Raw genomic sequence first — 25,389 nt, forward strand, 5'->3', positions numbered from 1 at the left:
ATTATCTCCAATTCAATATTTTATTCAGAACATATTTTTCCAAAGAAAAATGTTATTTAGTACAAGATGGCACTATGATTGATTGATTTTCACTTGGACCATCATACTGAAGAGAATATCATGAGTTTGGATAATATGGAGTGGACTCTTTGAGGGGTATAATGAAGCCTTGTTCAAAAGTCATACAAAGTATGTCACTATATGTTCTTACAAACTATGGATTAAGGGTTTTTTTTTTGGTAGAAATATACAATTCTTAATGCTAGTTCTAAACAGAGATGGATGAAAAGTTAGATGGAAAATGAATTTATTGTAACTTCCAAAGTATTTTCAGTTTGTGTTCAAGAGACTGTATATTAAAAATTTCCATGGTGCTTGCTGGAAAGCACGCTGTAGAATTCAGAGAGAAACTGTCTGTGAGTGGCATAGGAGCAGAGCACTGAGTGTAAGGATGCCAAGGCGAAGTCACAAGGCCCACGTTCAAGTCTTGGTACCCAACTTGCAATGGAATAACTGAGCAAATCGCTTAACTTTGAACTTACCTGTAAAATGAAGATAATTATATATCTACTTCCTAGGGTTGTTGTAAGATTTAAATAAAATTAAGTATATAATATTACTTTGAAAAAGCATCATATGAGCATTTGTTGTTACCATGTAGTATTTAACAGAACTAGGGTGAGATGAGGCAACTTAGGGCTCAGAATTTAAGGAGGATCTCACTCAGGATCATGCAAATGCAAGGTCAGCCTTGAGAGTGAGTGCCTCCTTAAATTTAGAACCCAGGCTCCTCACTCCTCTCCCTCTCTGCCAGGCCCTGATGTTTGGCCAAGCCAGTTCCGATGAAAGGGAGCCATACAGTTCCAGATGTGGATCCAATTTTTAAAAGACAATTTTTTGCTCACATACAACTTAGTAGGGCAGGAGAAAATTTTTCTTCTAGTTTCCAAATCTATAATGCTGCTGCTTAGATGAAATAATCTTTAACTTACTTACTTCCTTCCTTCTTTCCTTCCTTCCTCTCTCTTTCTTTCTTATCTTTCTATCTTCCTTCCTTCCTTTCTATTCCCTTATTATGCTACTTATATCTCTGTGCATAGTTAAATATTACAAGATACATTCATTTTATCTTCAGATATTCTCCTGGAGGTAGTGTTTCATTATGATGTATTGCTAAATCATACCATGTCTGTGTTATTATTTTCTGAAATTTGTAGTACCAAGGGGAAGGGTCTTTTACCTTCAGCTTCTTTAAATTGCTTACTTTCAAGGTGGAAGAAATTTACCTGCCAAATAAAAAGTTTATCATTAAAAAAAATTCCAGAGGAGAATGGGTATGAAAACAGTTCTTCCAGGCTCAGAGCCAGTGTTCTAGGAAAAAAAAATGAGTTGTCCCTCTGCACAAACAGATTTTTCAGAAACTGTTCACATGCTCACATGTGTCTGGTGAAGACGGGCTTTTCAGGGTAACAGTTAGGTGATAAATTTCTCATTGAGCCCTTTAAACAAGAGAGGTTAGTGTTACTGGTTACAGTTTTAGAGCTTTCTAAAACTACTTGCTAGTAAAGTTTTAAATTTGTTGCCCACTTTTCCTTTTGGGTTTCCTCATGCAGCTATTAAAAAGTTTGACCCACTCTTAAATTTTGCCTCATAGTACCCCATAGGTATCTTCTAAATATTTGCAAATACCCGCATTTTTATATTTGTCTCTCATGCTCCCATAAGCATTGGTATTATTTTACTTAGTGATATTTTGAAGCTAAATCTGGCACAGAGAAATTGTGATTTTTTTTTTTTTTTAAAAAAAGATACGAAAATATAGTCAGGCTCAATGACTAGTAAAATCTGTAGATGAAAGAGAACTGGTGAATAGAGGGATTCCTCAGAAAATGTGACCAACAGTGCGAGTACTGATGAGATTCTTTCAAAGAGTGCATTTTTTGCCCTTTAGTAGTTAAGAAGAGGAAGAAAAAGGCTTAAGACCATTTTTAAGTCCGTTAGTTTAATAGAAATTTAGAACATAGAGGAAATGTACTTTTAACCTATTTCTTCTTTTCTGTTGTGGAAAGTAGATAGTTTATGGGCAAGAACTGCAGCATAGCAATGAACAACTACATACATCAAACTAAATGCATCATTCAGGTGTTTTTCCTTTATTACTCAGCATTCTGTATTTTGGGGTTTATAATTTCTCTCTCATAGAAATGTCTCAAATTGAGCAGGACATAACAAGCTATGTGCTAGATGTGTAAATTGTTAATTAAAGATGACTTTCAAATGGAAACATAGATAGCAAATTGTTGAAATATCACATAAATTTACCAGAAGTTTAAAATGGACACTGTCCTGGATATTGAAGTTATAGGAGATTTTTTTCTCCTTTTTTTTAATGTTTCTGAACTTTGCCAGATTTTCTTAGTGAGCACATTTACTTTTATGATCAAGTAAACAAAGAAGATAAGAGTAGGGAAAAATAAGAATGTTATAATTCATGTTGCCTCAGCTTTGTTGGAGGTGTGCTAGGATCTCAGGGGTGAGTCAAACCAGCATTGGGTGGGGCTGCTCACCACCTTCAAGTTGGGCGTTGGAAAACTTGGGTACTGTCCAAACCGGCGTTAATATGCTTTCACTCATCCGTCATTCAGCAACTATTTATAGAATGCCAACTTTGTGCAAAGCTTTGTGTGAGGGTCTAGGCAGCCAACAACAAACTTCAACATGGAGCTTCTGTTCTGGGAGATTTCTTTAGTTAGCATTACGATAATTTCCACAAAGAAACTACAAGATTCTCGGAGAGTTTATAGTAGCTGAACCTGACCAGGTCAAAGGGTGGAGTGACTGTGGAAGGCAGCTGTGAGGAGGTGACATATAGTGTGAAATCTGAGGGGTGAGCAAGAATTAGCCAAGCATGAAGGTCTAGGAAAGGGAACATTCTAAGTAGAGGGAATGCCTTACCAGAAGGCCCAGAAATAGGAAAAAGCCTGTCAAGGTCAAGAAACTGGAAGGCCATTGTGGCTGGAGCTGGGAGAGTGGGGGAGTTACTGGTTGTGAGGTTTTTAAATTTATTTACATTAAAAAAAAAAAAAAAACACCTGAACCCGCAATTTGAGGTCATCGCAGTGAACTAGGATCATGCCACTGCATTCCAACCTAGGTAACAGAGGGAGACCCTGTCCCAAACGAAACAAAACAAAACTAAACTAAAAAACCCCGTCTGACTGCTCTATGGATTGTGGACCAGAGGGGGCTCAGGGAGCCCTTGCAGTGATCCAGTTGGGAGAGAATGGTGGTCTGTGTAGCAGTTGGGGTATTAGACTTGGGGCATAATGGACAAGTTCCAGAGATAGCAAAGGAGGTACAATTAAGGAGAATTGCTGCCTGGTTGGTTATGGGAGATAGGAAGTTGTCAAGAATGACTCCCATTAGCTGGCTTACACAAACAGCCAGGACACTACCCCTCATGACTCCTCTCCTAAGTGGGCAGATCAGGAACATTCATTGTCCTTATATAGATTTGCAAACAAATAAATCAGGGAATCCAGTGGAAGCTCCATTTATGCTGTCATGCTAATTCTCCTTGACAGTGTATCTGAATCAGTGTTTGAATTATGGAAACAGTGATTGTCAATGTAGGGTCTGCCTTGTATAAGGAAGCCTGCTAAAGAACTCTTGTTTGTTTCAGGGTTTTCTGTTCAAATGTCCCCATTAGCACTTGAAATGTCAGATGAGATATTACTTTGCTGTTGACATTTTGGGCTCCAAGTTAATGACTGTCTGTCAGGTATGGCAGCATACTCACAGAACTGTTAACTGTTTCCGACTAGGGGGAATTCAACTTAAAAATGTATAAGGTAATTTAGATGTTCTATTCTTGACATTCATCTCAGTGGGTTGTGTTAATATTTAGTTTCTCATTCTGATGATTTTATTTGCCTTCTGTATTGATTCTGTTTAACTGCTTTATAAATGACTGCCATCCCTCACAGGAATTCCCAAAGAACAGTACAACATGTATATTCAGAGGTCCCAGGAATGCTGTTTGTGTTCAAGGAGTCAGCTGTTATTTTTTCAGAAATCACCTTAGCTTAGGGGTCAATGGAAAGAGACACATTGAATTTATGATATTGTCTTCTATGTAGGAAAAAAATCAATGGAGAGGGAAACTAGAAATTTGGCACAGCACTGGGTAAGCCATGGCAGCTATTTCATCTTGGTTAAAATCCTACATGCTAAAAAATTAGCTAGGGAATATGCCTTGAGAATGGGCCAAAAAAAAAAAAAAAATTGTAGATAGCATATTTCAATTCAATTCAGCCTTTTTTAAACTAGGGTTTTGTTTTGGGGTTTTTTTTGTTTTGTTTTGTTTTTGAGTAAATGGCACAAATAGTATAAAAGATTCAGAATACCAAAAAAGAAAAAAAAGGTAAATTACCCTTCCATCCCAGAAGCAACCACTATTAATACTCTTGGGTATCTAGATATTTTTTGTGCATATATAAGTAGAAATAGATGATTTTATGCAAATATTATTAGCATAATATAGATAACATTATACACCTTGTTATTTTCACTCAGAAAATATATCTTGAAGATCTTTCATATCAGTACCTATAAATCTATCTTTTAAGGCTGATTTCTAATTGAGTTACATTGTGTTCTATGGAATATTAATTCTTTAGCATTTTATTCTCTTGTGACCTAGTATATGGTAAACTTTCATAAATATTCCACTGCAAATATGCTCAGAAAGAATGTGTACTCTATCTGTTGGGAGCATGTTCTCTCTTTCTCTCTCTCTCTCCCTCCCTGCACATATACCCCACCATGTCTATTAAATCATGCTTGTTAATGGTATAGACTAAATCTTCTATATCTGACTAATTTTTGGTCACCTTATCTATCAGTTTCTGATGAAGTTATGTTAAAAATTTCTTACTATGATTGCTGTGCCAATTATTCCCCGTTTGTCTCATTGGATCCATTCTTGGCCCTTATCTGCTCTACACTTTTGCCTTCTGGTTTCTGGTTAGGTTTGGTTGATACGTTTGGCACCAGCAGATCAGAGGGCAGGCAGAAAAAGAGGTGAGGGGATTTAACCCCTCACTTCTATTGCTCTTCCCCCTGCTTCACTTTTCCTCCCTGCTCCACCAGGTTCTGGCTGCCATCTCTCTGGCTGTAACTCACTCTGGGCAGCCCCTCCCCCACAGATCCAGGGCTCTGGCTCCAGTAGTACCGTCCCCTCCCCTTGTTCTGTCATGCCTGGGGGAGTAGTGGCTTGCCACTGCTGCTAGTTCTTTGGGGCCCCACCAGCGCATCTTGTTCCTTCAACCCTGTATACACCTCTGTAAATAGTCCATTCATAAAATTCTCTTCAGTTAACCTCCTGAGCATGACGTCTGTTTTCTTGTCAAGACCCTGACTAAATTTTTTATTTCTTCTTATAATTCAGTCAGTTTATAGCTTATAAATTACAATGCTATATTGTCAAGTGTATACATGATTATGATTGATGTATTTCCTTGGTGGATTGTACCTTTTGTACATTGTTTTAAAAATATTATTTTGTCTAATAATAACTGATAAACCAGTCTTATTTTTATATTTAACTGGTATCATTTTTTCATTTCACCTCTTGTTTTTTAACCTTTCTGTATTGTTTTGTTTTGAAGTATGTATCTGTTAGAAAGTTTACAATTTGATTGTTTAATTCAACCTGATCAAATAACAAGTGAGTCTTATCCATCCACATTTATTGTGATTACTGATATAGTTGAGCCTTTTTCTGCCATCTTACTTTGATTTCAGTTTACCCTCTCTTCTAGTTTGGACATAGATTATATTTCTGTTCTTTGTTATAATATGCTTCACTGTGATTTTCCCTGGAGTGTGAAGTTGTTTAATATCTCTATCCTCTTCCCTGAAAAGAAATGGACTTTAGCACATTTTAACTCCCCATTGAACACCTATCCCCATCTTGCTTAATATTATAGAGAATGCCAGATGAAGAGGTGCATAGGGCAAGGTGTGGGGCAAGGAGCATGGACCCTCTGTGTCTTCTCTAGGTGTACCACCCTCCTGGAACCTTCATATGTTCAGCAACCCAAAAGCTCATCAAATCTCATCATTCAAAAATTTTTATAGAGCTTAATCTCCAGCCATCCCCACCTCTCTTCCCAGTTCCTGAAGGTTAGTGGTTGGGCTGAAACTTCTAACCCTATAATTGTCTTATCACTTTCTGGTCTCTCTGGTGACTGGCTTCTTCCTGAGGCTGTCTAGGGGTCCCACTCTAAGTCATCTCATTAACATGAATTCAGGTAATATTGAAAGGGGCTTATTGTGACTAACACTCCAATCACTCAGGAAATTTCAAGGATTTTAGGAGCTCTGTGAAAGCAACCCAGCATGGCACAAAGATGAAATATATTTCTTACTATACTACAGCATCAAAATAGATTTCTTCATTATAGTCAATGGTTAAAATGCATTTGCCAACATGTTTTATCAATTCTGTGGTCACAGCTCAATATCCTAGTCCTGCAGTGATGTGGAGATCCTCTAAACCTAGTCCCTAAACGAGCTGGTGGTTGGTCAAGTCCTTGCTGCAAGGCCATGTCTGTTTGCCATTGTCTTCTGAGGCAAGCAGCTTCATACAAACTGTGACCCCAGACAGCAACTTCATGGGTGGAAGAGCTTCATTCCTGCCCTGGTTTCCTGCCCCGGTCCCTGCCTTGAATCCTGAACAACTCTGCCCGTGTTGCACCTAGAGTGACTACTTTGTGTTTCTAGCCAATTTCTGGAATGTGGAAATGTTTATCATATATTGAAATACAACTGGATATTCAAAATGTTCTCTTTTTACATTTTATCTATTATTGCCATGGGTTGTTTGAGGGTCCTCACAGTGTAAATTTACACTGCTTTCTTGACTGCAAATTAAATCCCAAAATGTGCGGGAGTAGCAGAGAACACTCACAAAAATATATCCCTCTCTTTAAGGAGCTTATAATTTCCTGAGATAAGACTTACATATGTACATGAAACAATTTTCAAACTATAAGAAAGAATAATATGCAAGTGTCAAACTATGTGATGTTTTCCAGGTGTAAAAACAAAGGAGAGCTCCAGAATAATAGTTGGAGTGGCTGGGGATGACTGTTTTGTTGCTCTCAGTTTATTTGGAGGGAAAAGGGAGCAGGAAGATAATCATATAATACATGTGTTAACACCCAGGCTGGCACATAACCCAGACATATGAAAGAACATTTCATTAATATTATATGTTATAACTGGTCCTCTTGAAGGAGCTCAAGAGAAAATCTAAGTACAGACCTTTAAAAACATAATTCATTTACTTTTAACCTTCTCTAATATACTTATTCAATTAATTGGTAGACCCTTTGTATCTGCTGAGAATGTCACAAGTAGGAACTGCCCACACTGTTAATCTTATTTAATTATTTAGAAAACCAAAAAACAAGATGATTATTTTGGTTATGAACAATTGACTCAGACTGATAATTTTCTCTTATTTTCATGTGTTTAGCATACTGTCCTAATGAGGTTAGAGCAAAACAAATAATATTTGCTTCAGTCAAACGATATAATAAGCTCTTTGGAAAAGGTTTCAGATCTCCTTCTAATCCTTGGGGTGGTGGCGATATACCCACCCTAGCCCCTTACGTGGCCTAATCTGGGTCCTCTCAATGGTTGGCTCTGGTAGAGTGACTTTTCCTTCAGCTGGGAGCAGTGGACAGTGATCTGAGTGAATTGGTCTGATTTAAGAGGTTGAAGATTCAGGTGTGGGGATGGAGTTAATACTGGGTCATGCTGAATCTGGACCTCAACCAACTAGAAGTAAGCATACTGTTCCCTGAACTCATAATTTTATCTCTGCCCCTCTGGTGTTATTTTTAAAGATGACTGTATATTTAAAGATAAATAGAGACTGAGACCTTACATTCTAACTTTAGAGTAACTACTCAGTGGTTTTGGTATTGATAAATTTATCAATTGAAGCCTGATTGACATACAAGAGTAACTCATAACGTTTTAGCACAGTTCCACAGTTTATAGTCCCTCTGGTCTATAAATCCCTTGGGGAAATCAAGGAATCATGCCAGATTCATTTTTGTATCCTTCAAAAACTTTAGTAGAATACTAAAGTGGCACAAAGAAGGTATTTAATAAATATGTATCTGACTATGTGAGGGCCATATAAGTAGGCCAACATGAAGTGATCCTGTCAAACCTGTACAACATTTCTCCTTTCTCTTCAGCCTAGTCTCTTTCTATTTATGTCGCAACTTCTTTTCTGCTTCTCATTGTAATAATAACAATATTATTGTACGTGGCACAGCGAGGTTAACTAACACACTTAAGGGCATGCAGCTAATCAGAGACAGAACAAAGGTTTGAACCCAGTTTGACTCTAGTTTTCATGCTCTTAACCACTGTCCTATTCTTGGTATATTATCAGGCACAAGGGAGCTCCAAAAACACCCATCTTCTTGCTGTTAGTCTTCAGCTCCCTTCTTTTGTGAGAGGAATTCCAATACCATATCGACTGCTCGATTACTCTAGAATAATGCTTCTTTCTTTCTGCTTTCTGACAGCCAAACCATAAGTCTTTTAGAGAGTGTGGGCATGCTTGATCACCTATGGAGAAATAGTCAAAGGTACATTCACAAAACTAATTAGCTAAAATTAGAATGACCATCTAAAGCGATCCCCATCAGAAAATATGAGGAATCACTGTTTTGATTCTATCACTGTCAGTTGCTTTTGAGAAAAAAGGGGAAGTGATTTATTATTTTCCTGGGTAAGGCCTTATCAGGATTTTTTTTAATCTTATGAAAATACCATGCCATATTCCCAACCTCATCTCGAACGCCATGATTTTCAGCTATTGGTGCTAATGAAAACGAGAAGAGGTAGCAATAACCCAAAATGACAAATTACCCAGATATTGTATTTTGTGACTTTGAAATGTAATCAGAGACTCCACCCATTTGTCACCAGCAGTCTTGACCTAAATGATGACAGTGTGAAGCTTCATTGCATAGCAGAAGGGAAAAGGCCATGGACAATCCACTCAATAACTGAAGATTTAAAATATAGTCATAATATAGAAACATATGCTTAATTTTAATAACACTAATACTTTTAAATTGTGATTTTAAAATAAAGCACATTTGGTTATATACTAGATATTTTTATTTCATTAAAATGAGGCTTTGAGTATGTTCAAAACCATTCAACAAATATTGGGTACCTACCATGTGTCAGGCACTATGCTTGGTTCTCGGGATACATCAGTGAGCAAAATAAAGATCCCAACCGGTAGAGACCGAGACCTTACATTCTAACTTTAGAGTAACTACTCAGTGGTTTTGGTATTGATAAATTTATCAACTGAAGCCTGATTGATATACAAGAGTAACTCATAAGTTTTTAGCACAGTTCTAAATTACCAGGTACTTTTTGTTCTCAAAAGTTCAGTCAAGTAAATCAAGTTAAATGCAACAGAATGGCACTCCTTGGGACAATTTGAACCTAGTCTTGGGAGATTTTGTCAGCACCCTTGAGATCTTTAAGAAGCCAAGTTAGTCAAAACTATGTCTTTAAATCTTTTTATTACCAAGAACTCTTTTTACTTTTATATGCCATGTTTTGAAAATTTTAATGCTTTAAGCAAATCACACTTACTAAATAGTAACGGATTTTCTTTCCTCTGTATCTGTCATTTCTGCTACTCTTGTGGGTATAAGAAATACCCCAGCAACCAGGCATCCGGGTGGGACACAGACCCCAAGAATAGATGTGAGCAGAGGCATAATCCTGCTTACTATCCTGATACTTATGTCTGGTCTGCCACACCTTGAACCCTTGTTGAAATGCGCTCATGCACACACGTACACACACACACACACACACACATACAAACACACACACACACACACACACACACACCAGGGGAGAGGATGGTGCTACAAAGATAGCTGGTGGTGTTAAAAGTCATATGGGGCTTTTAAAATACCTCTGGCATGAGAATCAGTGTATTAGTCTCCTAGGGTGTCTGCAACAAATGACTACAAACTTGGTGGTTTAAAACAACAAAAATTTATTGTTTCACAGTTCTGGAAGCCAGATGTGTGAAATCAAGATGTAGGCAGGACCATGCTCTCTCCCAAGGCTCTGGGGAAGAAACTTTTCTTGCCTCTTTCAGTTTCTCGTAGCTCCGGGTGTTCCTTGGCTTGTGGCTGCATAACTCTAGCCTCTGCCTCCAACTTCACATGGGCTTCTCCTCTCCATCTGTATTTTCTTTTCTTCTGTGTTTTATAAGGACACTTGTCTTTGGATTTAGGATCCACCCAGATAATCCAGGGTGATTTTATCTCAATATCCTTAAGTTAATTATATCTGCAAAGACTCTTTTTCCAAATAAGGTCTCATTCACAAGTTCTGGGGGTTTTTATGTGGACATATCTTTCAGGTGGATACCATTCAACCTATTACACTTGAGTAGACAAAAAAAAAAAAAAAAAGCCATCAAAGCTGAAAATTAAAGCAGTAGGTGAAGTTTTTAAAATTCTCCCTCCTCCAATATCCCATACCTTGTTTTTGTCTGCAGTAACTGGCCTGCAGTATCTGGCTACTGCCAAAGCTCCCAAATGAATGTGGCCACTGGACTTGGCTGTGTGATTTGGCTCCTAATTTTGGTTCTCATCTTGGCTTAATTCCTGGAATAGTTCTTGGTATTTCCCTGCATGAATGTCTTCAATTGGCTCTGCAGTCCATTCACGATGCCACTTTCCATGCTTAGCATAACCATGACTTACACCCTCTGGTCTTGTTACCAATAGGATGCACCCATAGTGTCTCAGTTGGCCAAGTCCTGGCGCATAAGGGGATGACCCAGTGAGCTCCAAAGGGTGCTCCAAATAGCCTGAGTGGAGCTAGAAATCACTGCCTCCCCAGAGTTGTTCCTATAAAGATGTATAACACTGTATTCCCAAGTGTTTGCCAAAGCCTCCATATTCCATGGCTTCCTTTTATCCTGAAGTTCCTTTTACCTCCAAAAGACTGCTTCTAAGTGCTTAGGATGTATATTATCCTATGTAAAAAATTGGTTTTTATATATGGCTTGACATAGACCCATCTTGTTTCTTTCTTGTCTAAATTCTGCATGTCGTTTTTTTTTTTTTTTTGTCTTTTTTGCTCTGTAGGCAATGATGCTCTTTTTTTCTCCCTTAAGAATGAGCCAATTACAATTTTCCACGTGAAAATAAGTTTTGTCAGACATTATTCCCTGTTTACTAGGTCATTCATTTTTCTAAATAACTCAAGATCTCACTTAGAATTTTGTTAGCAGCTCCAAAATATGATGCACTATAATTTTCCTTAAAAGTGAAAAGTAAAAAGTATAGGACCAAGTTCATCCTTTGGCCTGAGGCCTTTACACTAGAATCCTAAAAATTGAGTGTATCATGTGATTTTGACTGATCTACATGCTGACCTTTTCTTCCACCAAAGAGGTATCCAAAGACTTCATATGTCAATCACCACAACCTCTGAGCCTTAAAGACACAGAAAAGCAATAAAGGCAAGTGCCATAAAAATCACTTGTTATTCAAATATTCAGATATAAGCTTGCAGTCTTGTTTTTGCACGGTTGCTTTATTTTTAAAAAGGCATCTCATAAACTATGGAAGTATGGAGATGTCAATTTTATCAAAATATCAAATTACTACCAGAATGACATTAGAAGATTTTTTTTTTTTGCTGAGTGCTTGCATGAATATATCACAATGTATTTTATTTTATTTTTTTCATTGTTAATGAAAACATTTACTTTGCATTTTATACAAAACAACCTGAAATCTGCATCATGACTTGACAGTTACTGAGGGGTTTACAGGGTGTCCACCTCAACAGTGTGGTTCTAGGGATTGGGGGCCCACACACACACACACACACACACACACACACAGGCAGGAGTTCTGAGGGAAGAAGGGGGCATAGCAGGAGTGTATCTTAATCCTTTCTCAAAGAAAAGGAAGTAGAGCATTCTGAGTCACTGAAAACCTGTGCAAATGGGGCTTCTAAAACAAATACTGTACTGTGAGCTCTTGGGGAAAGGGCAGGAAAAAGACATTGATAAATAAGGGGGCATTTTCTTGAGGCAGGGAATGAGGAGGGAGACTTATTATTTTTAATTCCCTCAGCGTCAGGACCTGATATTCAAAGGAGACCATTTGAATTATTTTCCAGTTCAAAAAGAGGTGCTAATACCCTGGAACCAGATCATGAAGATATCATACTTGTTATTCCTGAGTCCCTGTTCTATGCCTCACAGCATATTAAAAGGGGTTGGGGGGAAGGTCAGAGGGTAGTGGCTTGTATTCTGTGGAAATAAAAAGCTTAATTCACATTAGGCACTGATAAAACCCAATGGCTAGGAAAAGACCGCAGCTCAGACAGACCTGCTGGAAGAGGTCTCTAGTAGGGACCAAGAGGGGAAGGTTCAGAGCATACTCAGCTTGAGGCACAGCAGATATAGAAAGTCTGGAAGGAGGTAAGTATTAAAATAGTGAGAAGCAGAACACTCTCAGACCTTAGTTTTAATGGGATAATTTTTTAAAAAAATCAAATCAAACACTGAGTGCCAATCACAACAAATGCTATGCCTTTATGGTCACCTGGTAGCATAAGAACATTGCAAGAGCATTTCCAGCTAACCAGTAGGTCTTGTTAGGAGGTGTTTTTGTGCATGGGAGAGGGGCAAGGGGCTTGGGACAGCTGACAATCCAACATAATTGCTATGGAAACAGAAAGGGTAGAGTCCTGGCGTGCTGGCCTGTTAAGGGCTGAGCAGAGTAGAAGCAAAGGCTTCTAAGTGACTGCAGATTCTCTGCAACCAGCTTTGACCCAGGGAAAGAGGAGCCAGATTCTTACTCTAGAGAAGGTGGGAGGTGGGGACCTAACCCATACCACGTGCATTAGTTCTGATCAGCCTAAGGTTGATGGGCAACTCACACCAGGAAAGGGAAGGAAACTGGTTAGGGAAGACCTCAAATGTATTATCAGTGCCTCAGACAAAATTTAATCTTAAGTATTTAAAGGTCCCCTGAGTATAACTTATTTTAAACTTAATCAGTTTTTGGTAGTCAGTTCCTGGGCACCCACCCCAGTCTCCAGTTTTACCCTGACTTGGAGTCCACAAACTTCATCAGACCATCTGTGCTCATGGACTTGGGCCTCTCAAGAGTGAAGCCAAGGGCTCAGTTCTATATGAGCTGTGTCATTATGCCCAGTGCCTGTGACACACACCCCAAACAGGACTATGTAGTAATTCATGTCCATCATGCCATAGTACTAGAGCAGCACCCCACTGTGAGCACTGACCTGCTTCAAGGAGATATTGGGTACAACTTGTACAGTTGAGCAACAGACTTAAACATGGGGTCATTAGGCAAGTGTTTCAGAGCAAACTGACAGGTATATCGTGGGTCAGTTTTCGTTAGTACTACATGGCTATACCCTGGCACAACCTATCCTGAGTTGAGTGTATTCCATATGAGTCTTGTCTGACACATCTTTGATAACTTTTCTGTAGTTGTGTTAGCCAGACAAGCACTTCCCAACTTGCCAGTCAATGTAGAGGCCCTGCTAGCCCATTAATGGCTGCTGCAAAGGACAGGTAGGGGTGCAAAAGGGCACTGCCCACCAAGTGGCTGGTTTGGGCATTAATGTTGCCACCCTCTTGGTCACTGTGGATGGTAAGGTACATGTGCATTAGTTCAGTGAACTGAGTATCAGGATAGCCTAACATGTTGGTGACATTGTGGGACCAGTCCAGCTTCGAGTCAGTGGCCCCAATCCTGCTGCCCTCCCAGTAAATTCTGGTGTATCTTTCCTCCAACACAAGGTAGCTTTGCAATCAGATCCATACAGGCTTCATAAATCAACTTTCAGCACTTGCTTTGGTTGATACCCTCTGCATATGCTTGGTCAAAGTTACTTTCACCATTGAGGGCTGTAATGGCTACTCGGAGCTGAGACATGAGGTGTAGATTGGTGGGAAAATTGTCCTAGTATAGTGACCATATGAGAAGGCAGAGCTGCCCTCTTTGCCCACTCCTTTGAGAGCCAATATAACTGTTCCTCTTGTGGGATTCATTCAGTTACCAGCAGCCAAAATAAGCCCTTGGGCAGGGGTTCTTCCCCACCCTTAGCATTGGGCAACAGTTTCTGGCATTCAGGGATACTATGGCCTTGGAAACGGATGCCCTCATCAGGACCAAAACTGATGTTTCATATCCTGATCACTTTATGCCTCTCATAGTGATACATTTATGTCCACAGTGATTTGGTCCACCACCACCATGCCATGTTGCTGCCTGAAGGTCTTAATTCTGTCCTGCTCCTTAGGTATTAAGTCAGCCAATATGTCTTTCAACTTCATGGAGGAAGCACTGGCATGCCAGGCAGCAAGAACAAGAAAAGATGCATTCTTCACTCCCAAGAGCCAGGCAGCCACAGTGAGTAAGGCCATGGCAGGCCAACTGCAGGATCTGATGGGGAGGGGAGGAGGGGAGAGAGCTGCCATAGGAACTGGAGCTGCTGCACCAACCGGTGGACAAGGTTGAAAGGAGGCATTTCACAATATATTAGGTCATTAAATATGAAATGTCCAATTTCTAATCAAAAGTGTAGTTTAACATATCTCAAACAAGAAGCAGTACAATTAATCAAAGTATGCGTCTAAACTATTGACCCTGTTTTGCCATCTTAACGGTAGCTTGTTTATGCCAGCAGCAAAGAACCCTGGAGAGCAAGTGGTGATAAAATCGCAAATCAAAGTCGTTTTCCACAGCTTGTTGAGAATTGAATATTTTTCTTTGCAAGTAGTGGTACAAAGCCTGGAAGAAGTGGTAGTCAGTTGGTGCACGTCTGGTGAATAGAGTGGATGACAGAGAGTTTCCAAGTCCAGCTTCTGTAGTTTGAGCAGTGTTGTTTGTATGACATGTGGTCCAGCATTGTCTTGCAAGAGGATTGGCCTGTCTCTATTGACCAATCTCAGCTGCTTAATCGCAAGCATCCTCATGATTTCATCCAGTTGGTTGCATTAGACGTCCACTGTAATTGATTGACCAAGGTTCATGAAGCTGTAGTGGATAATACCAGCCCTGGACCACCAAATGGATACAATTAGGTTTTTTTGATGAATATTTGGTTTTGGACTGTGTTTCAGCACTTCATCTTTATCTAACCATTGTGCCGAGTGCTTGTGATTATCAAAAAGAATCCATTTTTCATCACATGTAAAAATACAGTGTAGAAATGGTTCACCTTTATGTCATGATAGCAAAGAAAGGCAAGCTTCAAGATATTTTCTTTCTCTTCTGACTCTTATTTACTTCATGCAGAACCCATCTATCCAGCTTCTTTACCTTGCCCATTTGTTTCAAATGGTCCAATATTGTTGGAATAGTAACGTCAAACCTTGCTGCTCATTCACACGTAGGTTGAGATAGATTCACTCCCACTACAGCTGTCAGCTTATCATTATCCACCTTTTTATTTTATATTGACTGGGCTTCCAAATGTAGGCAGCCTAGTTCAGTAGATGGGGCACTAGATTGGCAATAAAGTGCTCCCAAATTCCAAGTTCAGTTCTGCTACTGATTGGCTATGTGTGGCGAGTAAACCATTTGTTTCTTTGCCTCACTCAACCCTTTGGCCTTGTGAAATATAAAAGCAGAACAAGAGTTCTACGTGGCCAGACAAGTCCTTACTGTTTAATTTGAGGAATTTGTGGCTGCAGGGCCAGTGTTTATTTAATAATAAAGCCCTCCTGGGGGAGTGCAGCAAATAGTATCTCCTCCTTGCTCCCTGCCCTCCCCTTGGCATCAAACTGTACAGCCAATTGGGGGTGGGGAACCTGCAGCCTCAAGGACACATGTGGCCCTCCAGATCCCCAAGCGTGGCCCCTGGACTGAATCCAAATTTCACATAACGAATCCGTTTTTTAAAAAGATTTGTTCAGGCCGGGCGTGGTGGCTCACGCCTGTAATCCTAGCACTCTGGGAGGCCGAGGCGGGTGGATCGCTCAAGGTCAGGAGTTCAAGACCAGCCTGAGCAAGAGTGAGACCCCGTCTCTACTAAAAATAGAAAGAAATTATATGGACAACTAAAATATATATATATACAAAAAATTAGCCTGGCATGGTGGCGCATGCCTGTAGTCCCAGCTACTCGGGAGGCTGAGGCAGGAGGATCGCTTAAGTCCAGGAGTTTGAGGTTGCTGTGAGCTAGACTGACGCCACGGCACTCACTCTAGCCCGGGCAACAAAGCAAGACTCTGTCTCAAAAAAAAAAAAAAGATGCTAGAAAGGGAGTTGCCCTCTCTGTTCTGATCTGTCCTGATGTTACAGCTATCTCAGAGTCAGAGAACTGGACTGTCCCTTCAAAGCTCATCAAGACCACCAGCTTCCCAGAGAAAAGCTTACTCATCTGAGTCTTAAGTATCTCCTGAAGAAACATTGTAGCCTCCCTTAGTGTCTTATTTTGGTCTTTTTAAATTCTTACAGCAAGAACATATTAATGTGGACTAGAAACCCACTGTGCAGTTGGGCTCATTTCCTCTTTCCTCTGGGAAGGGCGGACAGATGATCACCACCCCATGTACACCCCTAAAGTACTAAAATCTCATACCATTGTCTTTCTTTTTTTCCTTAGCTCTCACTGGGTCTATTTCCCAAAGCCTTAATTATTGTTCTTGCCCCTCTGGTGTTATGGTGAATGGTGATCCTGACACCTCCTGACCCCAAGAACTAGAGAATTCTTGGCTTTATCTTTGTATTAAGAATTTAAATGCAATGGAATGTATGAGCAGAAATAGGTCATTTTTCTTCTGCAGATCATCAGTTGCAAGATTTCATTTCATGAAAACCAATATATCAACTCTCTATTGAAAGTACATTTTTGTGAAGCATGAAAAAATTTAATCCCGAGGTCTGTAGCTGTCAGAGAAATGAATGGCTCTTCTATTTTGAAATGACTGTCAACAAATATGAGGACCGGGTATCATTTCTCTCCTTGGTGAACTGTCAAGCTTCTCTTTATGAATCTGGCATGTTCCAGGTGGCTGAAGTAGTTTCTCATTTTCAGGAACTAGTGCAAACAGTTGTTTCTCTATCTATAGCTTATAGTCCTATTGCCTAGGTCTGAAAAATATTCTGAGTTGCATAGTACTTAATGCAGAGAATTGAATAAAGTGATATTTTATACTTATTTGCAAATTATTTTATTGAGGTGAAATTCACATAACAAAATTAACCATTTTAAAGTGAGCAATTCAGTGGCATTTAGTACATTTATAATGTTGTGCAACACTATATCAAATTCCAAAATATTTTTATTGTCCCATAAAGAAATACCATACCTACCTACCACAAGGCCCTAGTAACCATCTATCTGTTTTCTGTCTCTATGAATTTACCTATTCTGGATATTTCATATAAACGGAATCATTCAATACGTGACCTTTTGTGTCTGGCCTCTTTCCACTATAGCATAATTTTTTCAAGGTTCATTCATGTTGTAGCATTCTTTTTTTACACCACAATTTGTTTATCTATTCATCCATTGATGGACATGTGGGTTGTTTCCACCTTTTGACTATCAGGAATAGTGCTGCTATAAACATTTATGTACCAGTATTTATTTGAATACCTGTTTTCAATTCTTTTGGGTATACAGAGTGGAATTGCTGGGTCATATGGTAATTTTATGTTTAACCTTTGAGAAATTCCTAAACTGTTTTCCCATATTTCTTTTTGAAAGAGAAAACCCACAGCATTAATGAAATGAACTTTTCTTTGTAAGGGAAGTACAGCCTCTGAACCTGAGAATTTTCTGAAGAATCAAAGGCATACAGTTGTTCACAAAAAAAGCATTTTAGCTAACTGACCCCTGCTCCTGGGCAAATAGAACCAAAGTACACTCTGAACAACAATAACAATAACCTCAAGCTCCATAAAATACCAGGGGAAGAAATCTCAAATCAGCTCCAAAATCCAGTTAAGTTTTTGCTGCGTTGTTTCTCTGAGACGCTTCAATCAGAACAGATGCATTGCCCATGTTCGTACTATAATTAACCTCAAACTCAATGAAGAAAATTGCTTTAAATGAAGAAGCCAATTCTGAGGAGATTTAGTCTGAGGAAAACCTGAAAAACAGTCTAAGGTTGGCAGAAGTCAGGTTTGTTCCCCTTTCTTCCTGTTGATATAAAGATCCGTACTTTGAGTATTTAATTTTAGTAAATTAAGTACTATTTAATTATCATGTAGAAAGACATCTGCCTATTTTCCCAGACACAGCTACTCTGTTATGGGTAAATTGGTATAAAGACTAATCTAATTTGCCTATTATAGAAATAGACTGGACTTTTAAAAATTCATGTCTTATGTTCAGTTTTCAGAATGTTCACATAGATATTGCCTTTTATGACATTGATATTGAAGATGCAGTGGAGCCTTGAATGATACATACTCACACCTTATCCTAGAGTGCCAGTAAAAGGCTGTAGGAAACAGTTCACCATTGCTATAACTCCATGCTTGATTAAGCTTTGCTGGTCATGGTGTGTGATGGAATTACAGCCATAACATAGTTAAGATAGAATAAATTAGAAAAAAAAAACTTTATTCTTTCTTGAAAGTTTTGTTCAAGTCACTATAATTGAGATAATGTTCCCAAATAGCACACCCAGAAAATGAGCTCATCTTTGGTGGATCCTGCCCTGTTGTAATTCAGAATTACTCCTCAGAATTACAACTATGTTATAGTCCAAGTAGCATGTTTGCCAGGGAATGAATCCTCACAGAACCCTAGCTAGCCCGTCAGAGGAACTGCTCCTTGGCTGCTAATCCACTGTGTCTATAATAGTTCAGCCCTGATCCCTGACATTATGCTGCCTGAGTCACATGCTCTTGGAGAAGATGACGTTAGGTTTAAGTAAAAAGGTTAAAAGAGGACAGGGAGGCAGGGCAGCTTGAGGCTAGGCAGATGTACTCTTAGGTCAGACAGCACAGGGACAGATTAGGCAGAACAGACTATGTGGGATCTCACTGTCTTCATAGAGAAAAAGACTTCTCCTTGAGAAAGGCTCCAAAATTCCTGAGAAGAGAGTAATGATTATGCCTGTGGAGAAACAAAATGTCCCTGAAGTGGAATTTTTGAACCCAGTTATACATAATTGGTTGTACAGAGAGGAGAAAGCCCAACACTTCAGGATGCAAACATATTCGGGAATATTTGATTCACAGAAGAATTTATATTTAAATCTTAAGTCTCAATCTCTCTTTATCCCAGGTTATAACTTTAAGATACTAGGCTGTTTAGACTCCCTAAAGTTTGATTAATATTTTCCAAGGACAGTAGAAATTATTCTTTGCATGAGAGTTGATATTCATCTTTTGGTAATTTATCTTCTTGAGCTATTATAAAACACTTAAATTACTTTTGATATTTTCAAAAAAATCTTGGGAAATGCATCTGGTCCAAGTTAATAAGTCACAGCAATATTTTTGGATGATGCCTGGGTTCACTGCCCAGGCTCCACATTATATTAGAGATTATCAGGTGATATCCTTTCAGCTGGCACACAGGGCCCTTCCTCCTCTTGCCAGAGCACAAGGCAAGTTCTTGGTAAACGTGCAAAGCTCATATGACTAATGAGAGAGTTGGTTTGGCCGCTAATGAAATTCTAAATCCCATTAAACCAAAATAGGAATCAGGGCATCATATCAACCTTGTGAAAGCCCCAAGAACTATTTCTGTTTCTAATATAGGGAAAATGAATTGCAGAACCTCAATGAAAACAAAAATCCGTAAATGTTGCCATACCCACGTATTCCCACATTCTGACACCAGCAGCAGTACCAAGGGAGTTTGTGGAAGGGAAGCCTGGTTTCTCCAGTATCAGTCTCAAAAGGTCAGGAACGTGTTTCAGCTTCCATCAGTAAACCTACTATCAATTCACCAGACATAGGGTTTACCTAACCATTTAGAAGCTATTTCTGTAACCCACATATTCCCAGCTTCTCAGTCAATGACTATAGTGGAAAATATCCTTCCATTTTATACCAAAAATATCACAATATTCTCGCCTATCAGTTCATTGACTGGAAATTCCCCTCTCTCAAAGTGCTTTTAACTATATCTGAAACTTTACTGGTACTCCCTTATATGTGCTCTAAAACAGAGCTCTCCCATGCTTCCCCTCTGGGTTTCTCAACTCATTGCTTTGACCTCCAGGAAAGCTCTGCTCTCATGGGAACAGTTCTCCCTACTTCAGCCTCAGGAAAGAGAAACTTTTTTGTTTGGTACAAAGAGGACATCCTGATAATGCTTCCTGCTTTTTAGTGGGGCTGGAACACAGACACAATACCTTTTGGGCCTAGGAATTCCTTACCTGGAATTCCTTACCAAGATATACTGGTTATTTTCTTCTATGAACTGTTGTTGTCCCTGTTGCCATTCCTGACAAAAACAGAAACTTGGTGTTGCTGCTACCCTGGGGACAGCTCACCACCAGCAGGAGCCTGCTTTAGGTTTTTCCATACCTCAAAGTCCAGAACCAAATGGATCCCTAGTCCCAAGAGAGGTGGAAGTCTCTCCTTCTACAGTCCATAGTTTCAATTTATTTCCCATATGGGGATTATCCACTTCCCCGGGTGACCGATAGTGGAAACATCCACACTCTGAAAAGAAAAGCCTACTTCCACCCAGCCAGCCAGCCATCCCAGTGGGTGCTCCTTGGCCCCAATAATGCAATCTCAACATTGTCTAATATTGAGCCATTTCCCAAAGTGAGGGTTAGTCTATTTTATCCATGGTCACTTTTTTAATACTTGTATTTTCCAGCCTTACTATTTCGTAGTTACAGGGATCTCTAGGTCCCTTAGTGTGTCAGTTAGAGTTCAGCATAGGTCGGGAAGCAGATGGCATACTTCACGTAGGCAATTGAGAGAAGTTAGTGAAAGCAATGTTTACAAGCATAGGCACATTTACAAGAAATCAGCAATAGAGTGTAGTATCTGAAGTTAGCAACAAGGAGGAGCCATTTCTGCCCAGTCTGAAATGGGAAGGGGAAGATGCATTTACCAGAACTTAGAAAGAACATGGACAGAGCTGTCTGACAAGAGTACTAGCCTTCAGTAGATAGACTGGGGCGCCCTGGCAGGGCGGGAGCTGGGGGGTAAGTACCCCAGCCTCACTTTCCTCCACCTTCAACTCTCCTGCAACAGTGCCTCTCACCCCCACCCCATTTGCCAAACCCAACCCTAAGCCAGAAGGCAAGGGCACTTGTTGATGTAGACCAAATAGATCAGCTTCCTCCAGCCAGAGCAGGGTAGAGAATGGTACAAAGTACGTCTGGAGGGGAGAAAGGTATCTAGCAAAATTAGCTATTGTGAACCTCAACAGTTTTAATTTTTTTCTCTAAATTTATTTCCTAAAAGATGTAAGAAATGTTCTTATGTTAGTGTAAGGATTCTACCAGTAAATTCACCTCGTTGTTGCCTCTTGATTTTAAAAGGTTTAAGCATGTGCCCTCTAAGTCATTGCTTTTCCAAACTCAAGAGCCCTTATCATTTTTATTTTGGTGCCTATTCAGCAGCAGCCCTTTCTCTTCAAACATTTTATTGTGCTTCTCTGCTCCTTTTGAATATCTTTCATGATTTTCTTCAGGCGCAGCAACCAAAACTATATATTCTAGAAGCATGCATCCTAAGATAAGAATAGAAGGTATGCTAATTTAATCATGAGAACTTTAAGAACAATAAAGTTAAAATAAAATTTAGAGAAATAGAAATTGCAGCAGTGTTGAAAATGGAAACAGTTTAGAGTTAGTTAGGAATTATTAGGAATTAGTACAACATGGACCATAAACTTGAAATTCATAGCAGGCCTTGGGGGAAAAGTTTACATAAATTTTAACATATTTTTGGTAGCTTGAAATTGACGCTATTTATTGGGAATATTTTGCATGGCATAATCAGATAGCACACATGAGTAGATATGTGCATGAATCTAGCCTCCAAATAAAATTTCAAATGTGATAAAAGTGGTGGGGGTGAGGGTGTAGGAAGGAAAAGGCAGATAAATCTTCCATTCTTTTTGAGAATGGATAATAATTAATTTTTTATGTTAATATGAAAATGTAGGCTTAAGTATATAAGGGCACCTGTTAGCACTATAAAGATGGGAATCAAAACTTTTTGTAACTCTATTTTTTTATTGATGCATAACAGATATACATATTTTGGGGCTCCATTGATAATTTAATACATTCATATAATTTGTAAAGATCAAATCAAGGTAGTTGGGATGTCCATCACCTTAAATATTTGTCTTTTCTCTATGCTAGAAACATTAAAATTATTCTCTTCTAACTATTTTGAAATATATAATAGATTATTGTAAACTATAGTGATCGATCAAACAGCAGGTCATATTTCTTCTATCAAAATGCACATTTGTACCCATTAATCAATCTTTCTTCATTTTCCCTCTTCCCAGCCTCTGGTAACCATCAATCTATTCTCTATCTTCATGAGATCCAGTTTTTTAGCTCCCACAGATGAGTGAGAACATGTGATGTTTATCTTTCTGTGCTTGGCTTGTTTCACTTAACCTCCAGTTCCATGCATGTTGCTGCAAATGACAGGATTTTTTTTATAGCTGAATAATATTCCATGTGTATATATGCCACATTTTCTTTATCCATTCATCCACTAATGGTTGGTTCCATATTTTGGCTATTGTGAATTGTGCTGCAGTAAACATGGGAGTGCAAATATCTCTTCAATATATTGATTTCCTTTCTTTTGCATATATATCCAGTAGTGGAATTGCTAGATCATATGGTAGTTCTATTTTTAGTTTTTTTGAGGAACCTCCATACCGTTTTCCACAGTTGCTGTACTAATTTACATTCTCACCAACAGTGTATGGGGGTTCCCCTTTCTATACATCCTCACCAACATCTGTTATTCCCTGTCTTTTTGATAAAAGCCATTTTAAATGGGGTGAGATGATATCTCATTGTGGTTTTAAGTTGCATTTCTCTGATGACCAGGGAAGTGGAGCATTTTTTCATATACCTGTTGGCCATTTGTATGTCTTCTTTTGAGAAATGTCTATTCATATCTTTTGCCCATTTTAAAAATCAGATTGTTTTCATGCTGTTGTTTGAACTCCTTATACATTCTTGTTATTAATCCCTTGTCAGATGGATAGTTTGCAAATATTTTCTTCCATTCTTTGAGTTGTCTCTTCACTTTGTTATTTGTTTCCTTTGCTGTGCAGAAGCTTTTTAGCTTGTTGTAATCCCATTTATCTATTTTCGCTTTGGTTGCCTGTACCTTTGAAGTTGTACATGAAACATCTTTGCCCAGACCAATATCTTAGAGCATTTTCCCAATGTTTTCTTCTAGTAGTTTAATAGTTTCAGGAATTATATTTAAGTCTTTTGCCTGTTTTGATTTGATTTTTGTATGTGATGAGGGATAAGGATCTAGTTTCATTCTTATGCATATGGTTATCTAGTTTTCCCAGCACCATTTATTGAAGAGGCTGTCTTTTCCTTGTTGTATGTTCTTGATATTTCTGTCAAAAATGAGTTGGCTGTAAATGCATGGATTTATAACTGGGTTATCTATTCTGTTCTATGTGTCTATGTGTCTGTTTTTATGCCAGTGCCCTGGTGGGAATCAAAACTTTTAAAACATTAGATATGAGAGAAAAGCAATTACAGAAACTCTTCCATCTATTAATAGAAATAATTAGGAAAGGAAAAAAATCTGCAACCAGACAGCATAACAAGTAGGAAACATAAATTACAACAGACATACCACATTCTTTATACATCTGTAATTCATCTTTGACTCCTCTCTCACTCACCATGTCTGTGCAGTTGACTCACTTGATTTTTCCTTGAAAAAATCTCTTGTGTCTGACCCTTTTCATTCCCACTATCACCCCTCTAGCTCTTCTAGTTCCTTGGGGCCTGTACTAATTCTGTAGCTCTAGCACAGTGTATTCAATTAATACCTCAGCCTTTACACACAGCAACTAGAGCAATCTTCATAAAGCATAACATCACACCCCTGCTCAAGAGCCTTCAGGGGCTTTCCATTTCTTACCATCTACCCTCTTACCTGGCTTTTCAGACCTTCTATAATATGACCCGAGTTAACTGTTTCATGAATTCTGAAACACATTTTTTGGAAAAAACATTTAAAATGTCTGTGAAGTCAGAGTGCATCTTATAGTTGATGGAAGTCATAGCATCTTAGATTTGATGGTTTTTTTTCCTCGTTTGCCTCGGCTCCAAGATACCTCTATTCTGTTAATAGAAAACAGGACTTCTTACTTTGCTTTGCTATGACTCATTCTTTCACAGCTCCAAACTTTTGTTTAGATATTTTCTTCCGTCTGGGTGTCTCTCTCCCCTTGCTTCCCTTCCTATATCAGCCTATAAAAATCCAGCCCATCTTTAAGGCATAGCTCAAAGTCCGCTGCCTCAATGAATGCTTTATTCACCACCTCAAATGGAAAAACCATGCCTCTGAATCCTCTCAGTTCTGTCTTTCTACCTCTAGCAACTGTTATCACATAGTTTTTCTTTAGTTTAAATACTTGTGTCCATATTGCCCTCCTAGAGTCCTGAAAATTGCTTGAGAGGAAAGCTAAAACTGTGACAGTCTGTGAAAGAACATAGGTTTGTTTCACTAATGCAAATCCAGGACATCTCAAAGAGTTTTCTTTAAAACTGGTGAAGTACTAGGATTCCAGAACTCAGCAAGAGCCCTGCTTTGAACTGCCCTCTAGAGGTAGTATATTATGAGTGAGCCAGAGAGAGACCTAAGACCCTGGATCAGTGAGAGACCCTGGATGACACTGGCGGGAATGGGGAGCTGCTGAGAGGGGCTGCTCTATAGACAGGGAGAAGCCACTGGAAAGGTCAAGCTCTGAGCAACTGTGTTGCTTAGAGATTGTCAACCTTCCACTATCCTCAGATGAGTCATTGTGATGTCTTGAGAGGGTGCAGCCGGACTAAGCAATATAACAGCTTCTCCCAGGAAATCCAGACTGGGCTGGAACTCTGGGTCACCTCCACAGGCACTTACGGGAAGACTCTGAATGTAACCCAGCCCCGTCAGAGGGTGTAGTCTGAGAAAAGAGGGCTACATGTCCATGTCATCGTGTGCAACAGATTCTTCTCTGTCACAGCTAATTCTGCACTCTCTAAGCTATACACATGAATCTTTACTGCAATACATTCATAGAGCTTTCTTTCCTTTTTTTTTTTCTCGGAAA

The 25,389-nt window shown here is 39.1% G+C and overlaps 1 pseudogene; it reads right to left on the bottom strand.

The window, feature by feature from the left end:
* Window positions 1-13,286: 13,286 nt before the first annotated feature.
* LOC138399475 (citrate synthase, mitochondrial-like) overlaps window positions 13,287-25,389 on the bottom strand; it is a 41,769-nt pseudogene continuing 29,666 nt past the window's right edge.

The sequence above is a fragment of the Eulemur rufifrons genome, chromosome 19, assembly GCF_041146395.1.
Source record: "Eulemur rufifrons isolate Redbay chromosome 19, OSU_ERuf_1, whole genome shotgun sequence".
Classification (NCBI taxonomy): Eukaryota; Metazoa; Chordata; class Mammalia; order Primates; family Lemuridae; genus Eulemur; species Eulemur rufifrons.